Below are 15,488 nucleotides of genomic sequence, written 5' to 3'. Positions count from 1 at the left end.
ACTTTGTAGAGTCAAACTAGTCTAACTATTATGGCTGAAGTAGCACTCTCATAGTTATATTAATCTTTGCACATCCAGACATGACCACAAAGATGTGTGTGAAAATTTGGGGTGGGCATTCAAAAATGATGGATTTGTCTCTCGCTAGGGGAATCCCTCTAGTAAACGACGAAAATGTCCAATAGATTCCTTATTGAGAAAAAAAAAAAAGTATGTAACTAAATACCCCAAACCTAGCATGCTTCTTTGCATCTCATAGCTTTCACACGGCCTTAAATCAAGTCAAGGAGGTGAAGCATGAACCTACTATCTCCATCAGTAATCTGTAGTATTACGTAAGGCCCACTGGATATCGATACCTGAATCAATAAGAGATATTTTCTCGGCAGGTTCATTACTATATTCGCTGTCTTATTCGCTATCTCTTGGACAACCACTGTAGACTGAATTATACTAAGCCAAGCACTGGGGTTTCCCCCAGGTTCTCTGATATAACCACTAGACCATGGGGTCATCGCCTAACATCTTTTCGGAACTTTATTTTTATTTCACAGCTCAGTTTGGAATTTTAAGAATCACAGGGACTCAATCCCAGTACACTAACACTGACAGTCGGGCATCCTAACCGGTACTCCACAAGGACAGGTGATTAATGCAGTGCACACCCGCAGGATGCAGGTAAGTTTAAGAAACACCGACATTCGATCCCAGTACACTAGCTCTGGCTGTCAGGAATCTTAACCACTACACTACATGGACAGGTGATTAATTCAGTGCATACACGCCAGGTGTAGGGTACGTCAACAGCTATGTAAGTGACATATCTGTAAACACATAAAATTTCGGTTGCAATAAAAGCATACAGATATCTGTAACACTAAATATATATAAAAATTTTGTAACACTGAATGCGTATCTTTCATTTGGATGTCGTCAATAACCAAACCAAAGTAATAAAAATCTTGGACTAGTGTTTGTAACCCAGGTAAAACTATTAATTTTACAGAGAGGCAACCTATATTAATGGTCATAGTGTTTTTCCCCTTACTGTAATTAAATGAAATTCTCACTTGACTTTCTGATATTCATTACTTTAAGAGTCTCTGACTCCTATCAAATTGTGGTCCTTCACTACAGCCAGATCATTTTTCCAATTCTGGTGATGCAGATTATTATTCCTCTGAGTGTTCTCCAGAAATATATTTAAGGCCATTGAAAAGCATACACTGGCCCTGTGTACAGGATAATGTAGAGACTAGTTACCCTCAATAACAAATTTTGAGGAAGCTTACAGAAAATCGATGGACAGCAATCGAGAGAAATCCTTTAATATACATTATATGCAATTTAAACTGCTACAGCTATGTCATTTGGATTGTTGAACTGTATACCCGACTTCATATATCATACAATGCCAGGTGAAAGAGGTTGAATGGCTTTGGGAAAAAATGTGTCTGATATATAAATGGTAATCAACAGCCTCACTGTAGCACACACCATCATTCCATAATGAAAAATGCATCTCATAAGAGATACATTTCCAGGGTTTCGTTACAGCGGTTTCCCAAGCTGTGCACTGTCGTTTGAACGAAGGTAAGTTAAAAAATAATTTAATTTAACCTTGCCAGGCTTCCTTGACCTTGTACGTTGCAAACAAAGCAAGCTTCCTAGAATTTATGAAGAGAGGGAATGGATAAATTTGAAAGTAATTAAAAAAAAAAGTAGATGGAACCCCAAATTTGCCCAGAGAAGAATTTAGGTGTTCAATCTTATACTACTTTTTCCTTCAATTAATAACACCATGACAGTCCATGCCAGTATCCAGGAAATACAGTTTGGGGTGAGCTTCATTTAGTGGAACGTCTATATAATTAACTTTAAACAGGTTAATGAAACCGAGAAATATTTATCTCTACTTTCCTCATAGTTACAGTTATTACGAGTTAAGTGTGAAATATAGTCTTGTGTAAGCATTTATGTGAATTTATGATTTTAAAACTGTTCCACTAAAATGTTTAGAAAATCTTTAGTTGCATTGCAAAATAATAAGTATATAAATAAATCAATAGAAAAATAAATCGGTAGGTATCTGAATCCTTTTTTTTTTTTTTTTTCACAAACTCAGATCAATTTAAGTATATTAAGCTAAATTACTCACAATACTCCCAAAATGGTAATTAATAATTTCCAAGAAATTAGGGGTCTCCAAACAATGTATTTATTTTCAAACAATATTGATTATTTCAGCCAGGTACAACTCGGAAGTCTGGGGGGGGGGGAAGCTACCCCCTTTACCCTCCATGACTACAGGCCTGCAGTCTAACATCAATCAGAGTACTGTCAAGCACCTCAGAGCCCATGAGAAAGCGATAAAACATTGGAAGAATACTAACAAGATCCTCCTCGGTTGTAACTACTATAACACTGACAAGATCCAGCACAAATGTACGTTGTGAAGTTTGAATGTCTACAGTCTAAAATCTCACCAGAACAATTAATATCAACTATGCATTTTTTTTTTTTAAAGAGGATTGTTATCGATGACGCGTTTAAGGCACAATACTATGACAACATTAAAACAGGAGATCCACTGGTGTACTAGGAGTATGATGGGAACTATCCAACGAGTGACTGAACAATGTTGGAAGTACTTAAAGCTCTCCATCTGCTTCCACGTCCAGTTGTATAAGAAGACACCAGACGGTGAGAAACAAATTATAATAATCAGGTTTAATGGTAGGTCTACTATTATGATGACATAACATTATCAGCTCGAGGCAGAGATCATGATCATGACCCAGAAGACTGATGAAAAATTAGTGACATTTACTCATAAAGGGTCAGGATGTATTAAAAGTAAGCTTCTCGGGTTTGAGATTTTAGTACCTCGATAGGAACAGCAGCGAACACTGGCATACGTTCCAACACCTTCAAAGTGTCAGAACTGACTATAAACTCAGTTACTTGCAAAATAATGACAAACAGTGGAAGGTGGGTGCCCATCATCCACCCACCTGTACTGGTACTTTGTTTTTTGGGTAGCCCTACACTGAGTGGCAAGCCAAATGATTTCCTGTAAACCAGGAAAGCATTTACAGTGCTGGGTGGTAACTTTATAACCATCTAACACGTGTTTCCTACGTGACAACTAGTGGGTTGGTGGAGGGTTAGTGCCCCTCCTCGGAAAACAGTTAACTAAAAATATGAACAAGAAGCCTCGGACCAGGACTGACCAACTGGTGACGACTAAGGACCTAACAAAGGACATGGTTCGGACTGTGACATGGAATGTATTGGGTGCTAATAATGTGAAAGGGACAGATATTGTCCAGGTGCTTGGGGGTGCAAAAGTGGAGGTATGTGGATTAACTGAAACTAAATGGCGAGGTGAGAGTGTGAGAGAATAGGAGTATCGATGAGGTATATGCGCAGGCGTAGTTGAGAATGAGAGGACAAAAGGAGTGTGTATTGTTGTAAGTAACAGATTTAAGAAGAATATAAGAGTATGGATCAGTTGGCTTAGGGATTGTGTGGGTAATATTGAAAGTTGGACTATAATTGTGGGCGATTGTGTGCATGTATACGCCAACACAAGATTGTGCAAGCAGAGTGAGAGAAGAGTTCTGAACAAATGTGAAAGCATGCATGAAAAAGTTTGAAAGGAATGAGAGAGTGTTTTTGATTGGTGATATGAATGGAAAAATAGGGAATGTGAAGGTGGATGGAGTAGTTGGTGAGTGGGGTGTGCCTGCAGAGATGGATGAGAATGGGAGTGCTTTAGTGGACATAAATGATCCATAGGTATACGTGGCGAGTGATGAGAAGGGTGAACGGTAAACTGAATGAAAAGAAGCAATGATTGATTATGTGTGTGTGGATTATAGGATGAGAAGCATTATGTGTGTGTGGATGATAGGATGAGAAGGTGTGTAATGGATGCAAGAGCATATAGAGGTTGGGTGAGTGGACTTTCCGACCACCACTTGGTGGTGGTAAGAATCAAGGTCCAAATGAAATGGAGAAATAGAAGAAGGGAAGGACAGGAGAAAGTACAGTAGTTCATACAAGGAGGGTGGAATGGTTAAAAGAGGATGGAAGAAAGGAAGAATATCAGAGTGAAGTGCAGGAACGATTGGACAAGTATGGATTGGAGCAGATGAGGGATATAGAAGGTGTGTGAACAATATTCAGAGAAGAAATCGGTGCAGCATGTGAGGTGGTGTGTGAGGTGATGAGAAGACGAAATGGGGTGCAGGGAACCGCATGGTGGAATGAAGAGGTGAGACAGGCTGTTGCACAAAAGAAGAAAGCATATAATGAGTGGATGAGAAACAGGGGCGTGGAAGAAGTTGAGAGACAGAAGAAAGAGTTATATGTAGTGATGAATAGAGAGGTGAAAAGATTAGTAAGAGAGAGTCAGAAGAGAGTGGATGAGGAATTTGGAAGGAATTTGAGTGTAAAGTGGAAGGAACGTAAGAAAATGTTCTGGAAGGAGGTAAAGAGAGTTATGTAAGTTGTCAGAGAAATTAGTGGGGAGTGAAAGATAAAAATGGTAGGCTACTATTGAGAGAAGAGTGAAAAAGTGCACAGATAGAGAGAACACTTTAAGGAACCGTTGAACATAGAGAATGAAAGTAATGTGAGTATAAGTGGCTGGGGAATGGCTGGGAGACAGAGGGATGTGACAAGAGAGGAAGAAATCAGTAGGATGGAAGTTGTGGAAGCAATGAAGAAAGTCAAAATAAGGAAAGCCCTGGGAACTGATGCAGTGTGTGGTGAAATGCTGAAGCATGAGGGAGAGATAGTAATGGAATGGATGTGGAAGATGTGCAGATTGGTCTGTGAGGAAGGTAGAGTCCTGGAGGATTGGAAGGCAGGTATACTGTAATTATTCCCCTGTACAAAGGAAAAGGGAAAAAAGAAGTGTGTAATAATCATTGGGGCATTTGTCTTCTTAGCATAATAGGAAAAGTATATGGTAGGACTTATTGACAAAGTCAGGGAAATAAAACAGGAATTAGTTACAGAAGAACAGGGAGGTTTTAGGAGAGGAAGAGGTTGTGTAGATCAGATATACATTCTTAGATCTTTAGTGGAAAAGCTTTTCAAAGCATGAAGCACAGTTACTGCAAGCAGGAATTACTAGTGAGAGAAAAACTGAACTGTCTAGTTCATAAACTTGTGAAGCCGGATTTAGCTGAAGGTGCATAAACTTCCAAAACCATCAAAAACAAATTCATGAGCCATTCTTTATTTATGGTGACTTTTAGAGTACCCTACAAAAAACTCAGTCCAGCCCAACACTATGGACGTGCCAGTGCATCATTTGAAGTGCTGGTACTACTACGTGACATGCAGTGGAGGTGGTGCACGTTCCAACTTGAGACCTACCATGAAGGTGATGCATCCAAATTATTTGGGGACTACCTCGCCAGAGAGAGAAGGAGGATGTGCGCATTAATTTTAAGAAAAATAACGATGGCGTTTACGGAAGAAGAATTGACCAACCATAGGGAAACAACCAAGTGGTACATCTGCAATGGTGAATTCTCTATGATACGATGAGATACCTCAACTATTTCACTGAAGGAGCTACTCTTAGCAACTGTGGGTTGAAGATTAGAAATCTGAAGTTTATTCCTGTGGTCATACACTACCACAGCAAGTACGATGCCCAGTTACCTATCAAGGGAAGATGGTGGGTGAGCTAAAAGCTATGCCAAAGATGGAAGTGAGCCACATAAGATTCAGACAAAAGATTGCTGGGGCTAGGGATTAAGGGCTCATGGACAGCTTGAGGTTCATGTCCACATTCCTTGTAAAATTAGTCTCCAACCTCAGAGATGAAGATTTTAAGACACTGAGAAAATACTGCCCAAAAGAGTCCAAGAGAGAAGGAGCTCAAGCTCTGCAGCGAAAGGGTGTATGCCACTACGATTGGATGGACGATGAGAAGTTTCAACACAAGCGTATTCCTCGAAAAAATGATTTTCATATCTCTCTCAACAGTGAAGATATCTTCAATGAAAACCACGAGCATGGCGTAGAAAGCTTTCCAGGGTATGATGTTTAAAAACTACAATATGCAGTATCAGATAATAGATGCTGTGTTACTCGCTGATATGTTTGAGAACTTCAGAGATATTTGCATGAAGATGTAAAGGCAACATTATTTAATCTCACTGGCGCTATCGTGGGATACTGTGACATGTCCTGATGGTTGGAAAAGGGATTCTTGAAGGCATTAGTACCATTACCATAGAGATGGGACCTATAGTATCCCCAGAACTTACACGTCCGCCAAAATGACTATCCCCTAGCGACATAGACGATCAATGTGGGAATTTTTAAAAAGTTTATTCCAAATATACATGACAAGAAGAACTATAATCTTCAATATCAAGCTATAAAGGAATGCTTTAAGTTAGACTCTGTACTAATGAAATTACATCGAGTGAGAATTTGATCAGAATCCATGGATGAAGTTATATCTCAGGCGAATTACACAAACACGAAAAGAAGCTAAGAATGAGTTCGAAAAAGGTTTTTACAAGCACATAGATAACTCGATCTTTGGTAAGACCTTGGAGAACGTAACGGGTCGGGTAGATGAAGAATTGGTAAAAAAACCAGCACGAACACGGAAACTCGTTAGCAAACTCAGTTTCGGGAACTATAACATCTTCACAGAGAATGTGATAGCTATCCATAACAAGACAGAGCCGATGTTCAGAAAGCCTGTTTATTTAGGCATGGCCTTCCTGGAGCTGAGTAAGAATTTTGTGTATGATGTGCACTATGGGTACAAGAAAATATCTGTGGTGAAAAAGCACAACTATAATTTAAAGATATGGATTCCTGATGTTACCACGTACCTTCAGTGTGACAGTAGCATGGGGAGTAGACTGGCATATTCTCCCAAACATTTCCTCTAACTGTCTTATGCACTACACCACATGCACCTTACATTTCACACAACGTATCCCACTACGTTACAGGGGTTAGCACCAGCAAGGGCATACGGCCAGAAAACTTTGCCCCCGCTACCTAGTGGTGGTCATCTGGGGGGAGGCATGACGGGGGTTCCGCCGGCATAGATCATGGGTCCAGAGCGAGATGGGGCTCGGGCCTGTGCTAGAGGGTACAGGGCATTGCGGTTCCCAGGCTGCTGCTTCTGCCCAATAGAGAGGGGCCCGAACCTTGGAGTAGCACCCCAGGAGGCTGCCCTATCAGTGGGTGTATAGTGGCGGGATAGTTGCAGTGCCAAAGTGAGCTTGGAGGGTGTCCCTGCAGCTGTCCTGGCAGGGTGCCCTGAGGCCACTACCACAGCCACTGGTAAGCTGGTGGGCTAGGGGTCCCGGATCCATTGCCTGGACCTGGGACTGTGCAGTGAGTGGGGCCTGTGGTGTGTCTATCCCCCTTTATTAATCCTGACAAAAGCAGAACACAAGAATAAGTTTCAAAGCAAGCCTGACGACAGTAGATCACCCAGGGGGATGAGGGTGGGTTCATGGAATGTGGGAAGTTTGAGGGGAAGAGTGGGGGAAGTCGTTGAGGCATTCAGTAGGAGGTGGGTGGATGTGGCATGTTTGCAGGAAGTCCGGTACGGGGTGGATCAGCCAGAAAGATTGTTGGGAAGGACTGTTCCTATAAGTTGTTTTGGCAGGGGGAGACAGACGGATATGCAGGTGTTGGTGTGATGGTTGCAGAGAAATGGGTGGAATATGTTATGAATGTTATAAGAGTAAGCGATAGGATATTGGTAGTGAAAATTCTATTCGGTAGAAAGATAGCTGCAGTTATATCGGCATATACTCCACAGGCAGGATTGGATGAAGCAGAGAAAGATAGATTTTGGGATGATTCAATACATGTAGTAGGTGGTATGCGGGATGATGAGATAGTGGTTTTGGGAGGGGACTTAAGGGAGCAATCTCATTTTTCATCTGGTAAAATGAATTTTTGTCTTCCGCCTTTATTTTTTCGCAGATTTCAAAACTTTTTATACACCAAATGTGTGACTATATACTGCTATTCTGCCCAGAATTTCAGCACAATTGGACTTGTTTTAAGCCGTGCAGAAAAATATTTTTTTTGGGGGGAAAAATCGTATCTGCTCAGAACTGCTATAAGTTATAACAATTTCCTTTGACACACAGACAGGTGACACCTAAATGATTATTCGCTACTATTCCCATCTGTATATGAAATGTACAAGTACCCCCCCAAAAAAAAGGGTTTTGGACATGCCTTCACTAAACATTAGTTTATATAAAAATATTTAATAATTAAAGATCGCCGATAGCTGTGAATATAGATATTGCTTTCATGATTATTATGCAAAAAAATTAAAAGAATCGGTCAATTACCAGCAAAAGTAGTTACATTTTGAATATGAAAAAAAAAAACATTTCGAGAAAAGGGCATTTTTTGTTTTCCTTATCTGGAATTCTGTATAACAGCATGCTAGTGTAACATAATACCAGTAAAAAATAATTATTACATATCTGACTCTGTTGGACAGTCTCAAGGAGGTCAGATTACAGTTGAGGTCGATCAGGAGTTAGTCAGGTCACCTCAAGTGACATGCTGAGTGGCAACTGGGGGCCGTCCTCGCCACTCCTCCACCCCACCATCCATAGCCATGTGCTAGCGAATGGTACACTAATACTAAATTTCCCTCATTAAATCTTTTATTCCTTATATTTACGGGGTTCACTGAGCAGACTCCCAACAAGACAGTCGTTGCTGCACTTGGCAGCGAGAGTGAAGGTCTGTATGCTTTGTTTGGAATGATGAATTCAGTGTACCACCACAATCTTCACACAACTTACAACGACACCGTCAGGATGGCATTATTCTCGTCAACATCTGTACTTGCATGATGTTGTGGAATCAACAGCCAGATGTCGTGTAGCAGCAGCTACACAGGCGTTGGTGGCGTGATGGTGGCAGAAGGCTGAGAGGTGTCATGAGTTGATGGTTGAGGTTCACTTTCGCTCCTTTTCCATCTTCTCTCCATTGCTTTCTTCCCCTTCTCAATCTGTTGCTGTTTCTTCTTGCTTAGGGGAGGCATTTCCACAGTCTGAACCGGGGAACAGTAAACAAAATCAGGAGAATAGCCGACACAAACAGAGAAACGTAGCTGTTCGTACATCCCCTCCCGATAAAATTAGCACACTGAGCTGCTACAGTGCTACTCCCACTGCCGTACATCCACTGATTGCCTGAGTGGTGCCAAGAGTATCGTACAGTAATATTATGACATAAACTCCCTAAAAAAAAAATGACCTAAAATGCTAAATAACTAAATGCAACATGGTTCAGAATAGGACAGTAAAGGGCCGCTTCACCCTTATGGTCATTTAAAGTTTAAAAAATGCATGCTGGCAAAACATGTGCTCCTATGGCCGCCAAACTCGCTGAGCAGATGCGGTAATTGTTCACACAATTTTTTTGAAAAAAAACTATTTCTGACCCGAAAATCGAGTTTTCCCCCTTAAATGGTCATGTAGGTGAAGCAGCACAAGGTTATGAAGGAGTACATGGGGGATGTGTGTACGGTATAAGGAATGCGGAAGGGGAAAGGATACTCGAGTTTGGGGAGGCAACGGACATGACTGTGTGTAACACATATTTTAGGAAAAGAGAGAGTAGGTTAATTACGTATGAGTCTGGGGGAAATAGCAGTCAGATAGATTATTTTCTGGTTAGGAGGGCTGATAGGAGGTTAGTGAGGGTTGTTAAAGTTATAGGAAGTGAGGAGTGTGTGCAGCAGCACAAACTATTGATTTGTGATATGGTGCTTAAAGAACGAGTGATGAAAAAGAGGACTTATGTACCTAGGAGGAAAGTATGGACGCTGAAAAACCAAGTAGTAAGGGATGTCTTCTATGGCGAGATGAGGAGAATGGTGGCTGAACAGGGAGCTGTAGACAGAGGCATTAATGAACAGTACAGAGCCCTCAAGAACAATCTCTTGAGAGTTACTGATGTAGCATGCGGTTGGACAAGAGGACCACCAAGGCATAAAGTAACTTGGAGGTGGGATGAGGGTGTAGAAGCTGCAGTCAAGGAGAAAAGTATGTTTTTCCGGGAATGGAAGAATGGTGGTAGCAAGGAGGAATACTTGGCTGCAAAGCATAGGGCTAGAAGAGAGGTATACAGGGCGAGGTCTGAGTCACAGAGACTTTTACATGATAACCTAAATCATGGGGAAAGGAAAAATATATTTAAGGTGGCAAATCAGGTGAAGAGGGATAATCGGGATATTATAGGTAAGCAATGTGTGAAGAATGATGAAGGAAGGGTAGTGGTGAACAGTGAGGATATTAAAGATGCATGGAGAGAGAATTATAGCCAGTTGTTGAATGAGGAGTTTGACTGGGACAGGGAAGGTTTGGAGCCAGCAGATCCAGTGTTTGGCCCTTGGCCTTTGATTGATGCTGCTACTGTGAGTGAGGCAATAGGCAGGATGAAGGTGGGGAAGGAGCAGGTGTGTCTGGATTGACTGCCGAAATGTTGAAGGCCTCAGGAGATATAGGGGTGAGGTTAGTCACTGACCTGATAAATATGATTATTTATGAGTGTGTTGTCCCAGATGATGAAGGGTGATGCCCTCGAAAGAGGAAATTATAGAGGTACAAAGCTTTTAGATCAGATAATGAAGGTAATGGAGAGAGTTTTAGAAGGTATGATTAGAGAAAGCGTGAATATTGATGAGATGCAGTTTGGGTTTATGCCAGGTAGGGGGACCACTGATCCCATATTCATTGTTCAACAGCTTCAGGAACAATATATTGGTAGGAGAAGAGATCTGTATTTTGTTTTTCTTGATTTGGAGAAGGCCTTTGACAGAGTCCCTAGAGAGGTGCTGAAATGGGCAATGAGAAAGCTTGGCTTGGAGGAGTGGCTGATTAGGGTGGTTATGGCTATGTATGTGGGTGCTTGCACCCAGGTAAGAGTGAATGGAGATTTGAGTGATAAGTTTTCTGTGAATGTTGGTGTGCACCAGGGGTCAGTTTTGAGTCCCATGTTGTTTATCATGGTAGTTGAAGCCCTCTCACATGACTTTAGAAACGGACTCCTGTGGGAGATGTTGTATGCTGATGATTTGGTGTTGAATGCAGAGAACGAAAGGGAGGCAGAGGAAAGGTTAAGGAAGTGGAGAGATGGTATGGGGCACAAAGGCTTAAGGGTAAATAAACAAAAGTGATGATATCTAGGGTTGGTGGCGGTACTGTCAAAGACGAGGGAGAGTGGCCATGTGCAGTTTGCCACAAGGGCGTAGGAAGTAATTATATCTTGTGCGGTGTTTGTGATAAATGGGTGCACAAGAAATGTAGTGGTATCAGAGGTAGAATGCGAGATAATGCTGATTTTATGTGTACGGCGTGTTGGGGAGAGCAGGTGGAGATTGTCAGTCGTGAAAGGATTGAACTTGCTGGTGAATCTCTTGAGAGCATGGAAGAGTTTTGTTATTTGGAGGTGGGGCTGGAGCTAGCTCTGTGGCTAGGGTGAGAAGTGGTTGGAAGAAGTTCAGGGAGCTCTTGCCCCTTCTGACATTGAGAGGGCTCTCCCTACGTGTTAAGGGGTCTTTGTATGCAGCATGTGTTAGGAATGTAATGCTGTATGGTAGTGAGACCTGGCCAGTAAAGGAGGAGGATATTCGCCGGCTCAGACATACAGAAGTGACAATGATTAGGTGGTTGTGTAGTGTGTCCCTGCGTGCAAGGTCCAGGGGGGATAGGTTTATGATGGAAGAGTTGAGAGGTAGGATGGGACTGGAGTGTACTGGTGTTCTGATGAGGAGAGGTAGATTGAGATGGTTTGGACATGTGTAGAGGATGGGGGATGATAACTGGGTGAGGAAGGTGAGAAGTGTTAATACTGAGGGTGGGGTTATGAGGGGTAGACCGAGAAAGACATGGGACGAGGTCATTAACTCGTCCCATCCCGTCGATGTATGGGTACGTTGCAACATTATGTAACTGCCAGTCCCGACAACGTACTGGTACATCGCGCAATTGCAAGGTTCCTAACTTGCACAATTTTCAATTTTTGCGCGTGATTTTTGGTACGTATACACGGGACACCTTCCTCTATTCTTCTACAAGATGCCAGGCAGTGACAGTGCCTTACACCACATAATCTCCCCCACCCGCACGCCATTGTCTCGGCAATTCACCTGTTACCAGTGACTTGGACAATAAAGACATTCAGGGCCAGAGTGATTCCCCAATCGATGACAATGTGGAGGACAAAGTTTACATTGCATTAGAGGAAGAAACAGTCAGAATTGATGATCAGGTAATGTCGCCAAAAAAGGTCAGGTATGTTGATGAGTTAGTGAGTGAAACAATGCTTATAATGCCTATATTACTGTTTGAAAACCAATATACTCTTGTACTACATATAAATTCGTACCAAATAAATAAATAAATACCGTTTATGAGTGGTGTGGAATAGTTACCCTCCCATAGAACTCATTTTCTTTGGAGCCAGCCTGATAGAAAACCCATTAAGGTAAGGAAGTACTGCTACCCGTATCGAGTATTTTAAACATCAGGTGAGCGATTTCTCTATGAATATTTGATGTTTCTCACCAGTAGCGGAGGTTTTAGCCAAATTTTTTTTTTTCCAAAATAGCTCGGGATTGGGGGGGTATCAGAGGTGCGAAATCAGTCGGGACATGACGGGTTAAGTGTGACCTCAGGGTTAAGGGACTGAACAGGGAGGCTGCAAAGGATCATGCAGCATGGAAAGCTGCCATTAGGTGATCAAGGCTGACACATGCAAGCATTTTGGAGCCTTTAAAAATGAAACAAAATGAAACGTACAAATGGTTAACTTGTACAAGGACATCGAATACCGGTTAGACCTCTTTGACATCTCCATCTACACCACAGATCACAGCCTCTTCTCCGACAAGAATAAGGTGTTGGTGAAATTGAAGGATGAGAAGACTGGGAAACCAATAGCGAAATCCGCTGGTTGAGAGCGAAGCTGTGTGCCTTTCAGACTTTAGGCAGTGAGGAGGAAAAGAAGGTGAAGTTTATTAAGCAGTCTCTAGCCATAAGGGATTATATGAAACCCTCTTTGAGGGTGAGGTATTCATTCGCTCGATGAACATAATCAAGAATAAACGCTATGAAATCTACATGATTTGGTTTAATAAAGAGGCATTATGCGAGAAAGATGATGAACACCACATCCTCAATGGGACTATCTAGAAACTAGCTCTCGGTCCCTACAAGAGAAAGCAAGATAGGTTAAGTTCACTTACCCTAAATTAAAATGACTAGCCCCTAAAAAAGGCATGCATTAAATTATGGATACTAATCCTAGATTAAAGTATTAGGTTATGGGTTTTATCCATACAATAAATGAGTCGAATCCAAAAGTATTGCACTAAACACCAATATACCTGACATAAGTGTGGCTTGTATCCCCTCATTCACCTCGATGTTTGTGGAAGCGCTGAGATTACACTTCTTAACAATGATATGTACCAATGGATTCCGATCACTGACGATTCCAACAACCAGTGAATATATGATTAAGGGGAAAAGGAGTTTACCATCACCTTTCCAACTCAAGTTTATGAATTCAAGCTATTAATGACACAATACAAAGTTAACTCTTACTGAACGGTCATGAAGATGCAGTTGACATCACAGAGAATGCTACTACCCTCAAATATGTGACTCACACTAAAATATTGTTCAGTCACCATCATTTACTGCCAAACCTCCTCAGGTTTGAGGAGTACGTTCTCAACAACGTTGGTAAACATGAGGCCGAGAACTTGGTTGACATCTTACTCGTGAACTAGTCGACTGTGATGTCACTGATGGATCATAAGTGAATGGACTGGTATATCCTATTTACTACAGCTTCTTCTCCGATGTCCCTCCTGGGTATAAAATCAATGAATAGCAATTCCCCACGACCTGCCCTTTACTTTTCCTGTGATTAACTCCATCCATGTATAACTAATGGATCAGAATCGTTATGAAAACACTTATTAACTTACTACAAAAATGAAGGATCGTAATTTTATTTCCATCTATCTATTATCTATCTATCTATCTATCTATTGCCAGACGCCTCAATCCCGTACGGGATGGCCACAAACAAATCGATTCCACGTCGCCGTCCCCCGCCATTTCACTGCCCTGCTCCCAACTCACATCCTTCTCTCTCATATACCTCTTCACTCCATTCCTCCATCTCATCCTCGGCCTCCCTCTCCCTCTCCCCCCCTCCACCACACTCACATACACTCTCCTCATCAGTCTCTCACTCTCCATCCTCTCCACATGGCCAAACCACCTCAGTATGTTCCTCCTAATGCTTCCTGTCACATCCACATCCACACCACAACGCTCCTTTATATCCTCATTTTTTTTTTTTTTTTTTTTTTTTTTTTTAATGTGTCCGACTCTGGGCAAAGGCTCAGGGCCTATTTCTTGGGGGCAGTTGCCTATCCCAAGGCCCAGTAGTCCTCCTACACCTCCACATGTCACCACTTCGGCGCTAACACCCACCGTCCATATTGAATACATGCTAGGGCTGTCTCATACAGGACTGGTGGATTGGTATTAGCGGGGGTACTTTTACGACATGTCGGCGGGTCATCTGGTAGATCAGGAAAGTCTGCTTTTTTAGGAAATTCAAATCCTTAAACTGTTCCCTGCCCCAGCCGGGATTTGATCCTGGGTCCATTAGGACTGCAAGCCGCCTCTCTACCGATTCAGCCACCGCCTCCCCTTTTTGTCAGCCTGTCTCTCCATTTGACTCCACAGGCTCCTCTTAAATAACTCATTTCCACTGCTTTCACTCTTGACTTGTGTCCTTCCAACAACGTCCAAGCTTCACTTCCATACGTTAGAGTTGGTATCACAACACTGTCATGTAGTAACTTTTTCACTTCCATGCTCACTTCCCTGTTTCTTATCACTGCTTTCAAGGAACCAGCAACCTTTCTTCCTTGCTGTATCCTTTCAAGCACTTCACCCTCCAAACTTCCATCCTAAATCATCACACTCCCCAAGTACTTAAACGAACTCACATTTTCCATTCCCTCACCATCCAACCTCACCGTACATTCACTGACTTCACCTCTCTCAAAGACCATCACTTTACTCTTCCCTACATTCACCTTTAGATTCCGTTTCTTACACACCCAAATTGATCCACCAAGCCTTGCTGCTCCCCTTCGTCTTCACTGAACAACACAGCATCATCTGCAAACAACAGTACAGGGAGTTTCCAAACACTGCCCTCTCTCACTAGGGCCACTCCAACATCCACTGCCCAACCTTGTATCTTTTATTACCCCATCCATGTACAGATTGAACAACCATGGAGACATGACACATCCCTGTTTCAATCCAACCTTCAAAGAGAAAAATTCTCTCAGTTCACCATCCACATGCACTGTGGCCTTAGCACCATCATACATACTCTTCACAGCATTCAACAAG

Source organism: Coenobita brevimanus, chromosome 41 (assembly GCF_032717465.1).
Source record: "Coenobita brevimanus isolate Jiangsu-jjx chromosome 41, ASM3271746v2, whole genome shotgun sequence".
NCBI classification, from domain to species: domain Eukaryota; kingdom Metazoa; phylum Arthropoda; class Malacostraca; order Decapoda; family Coenobitidae; genus Coenobita; species Coenobita brevimanus.
Note: the sequence above shows the minus strand (reverse complement) of the source record.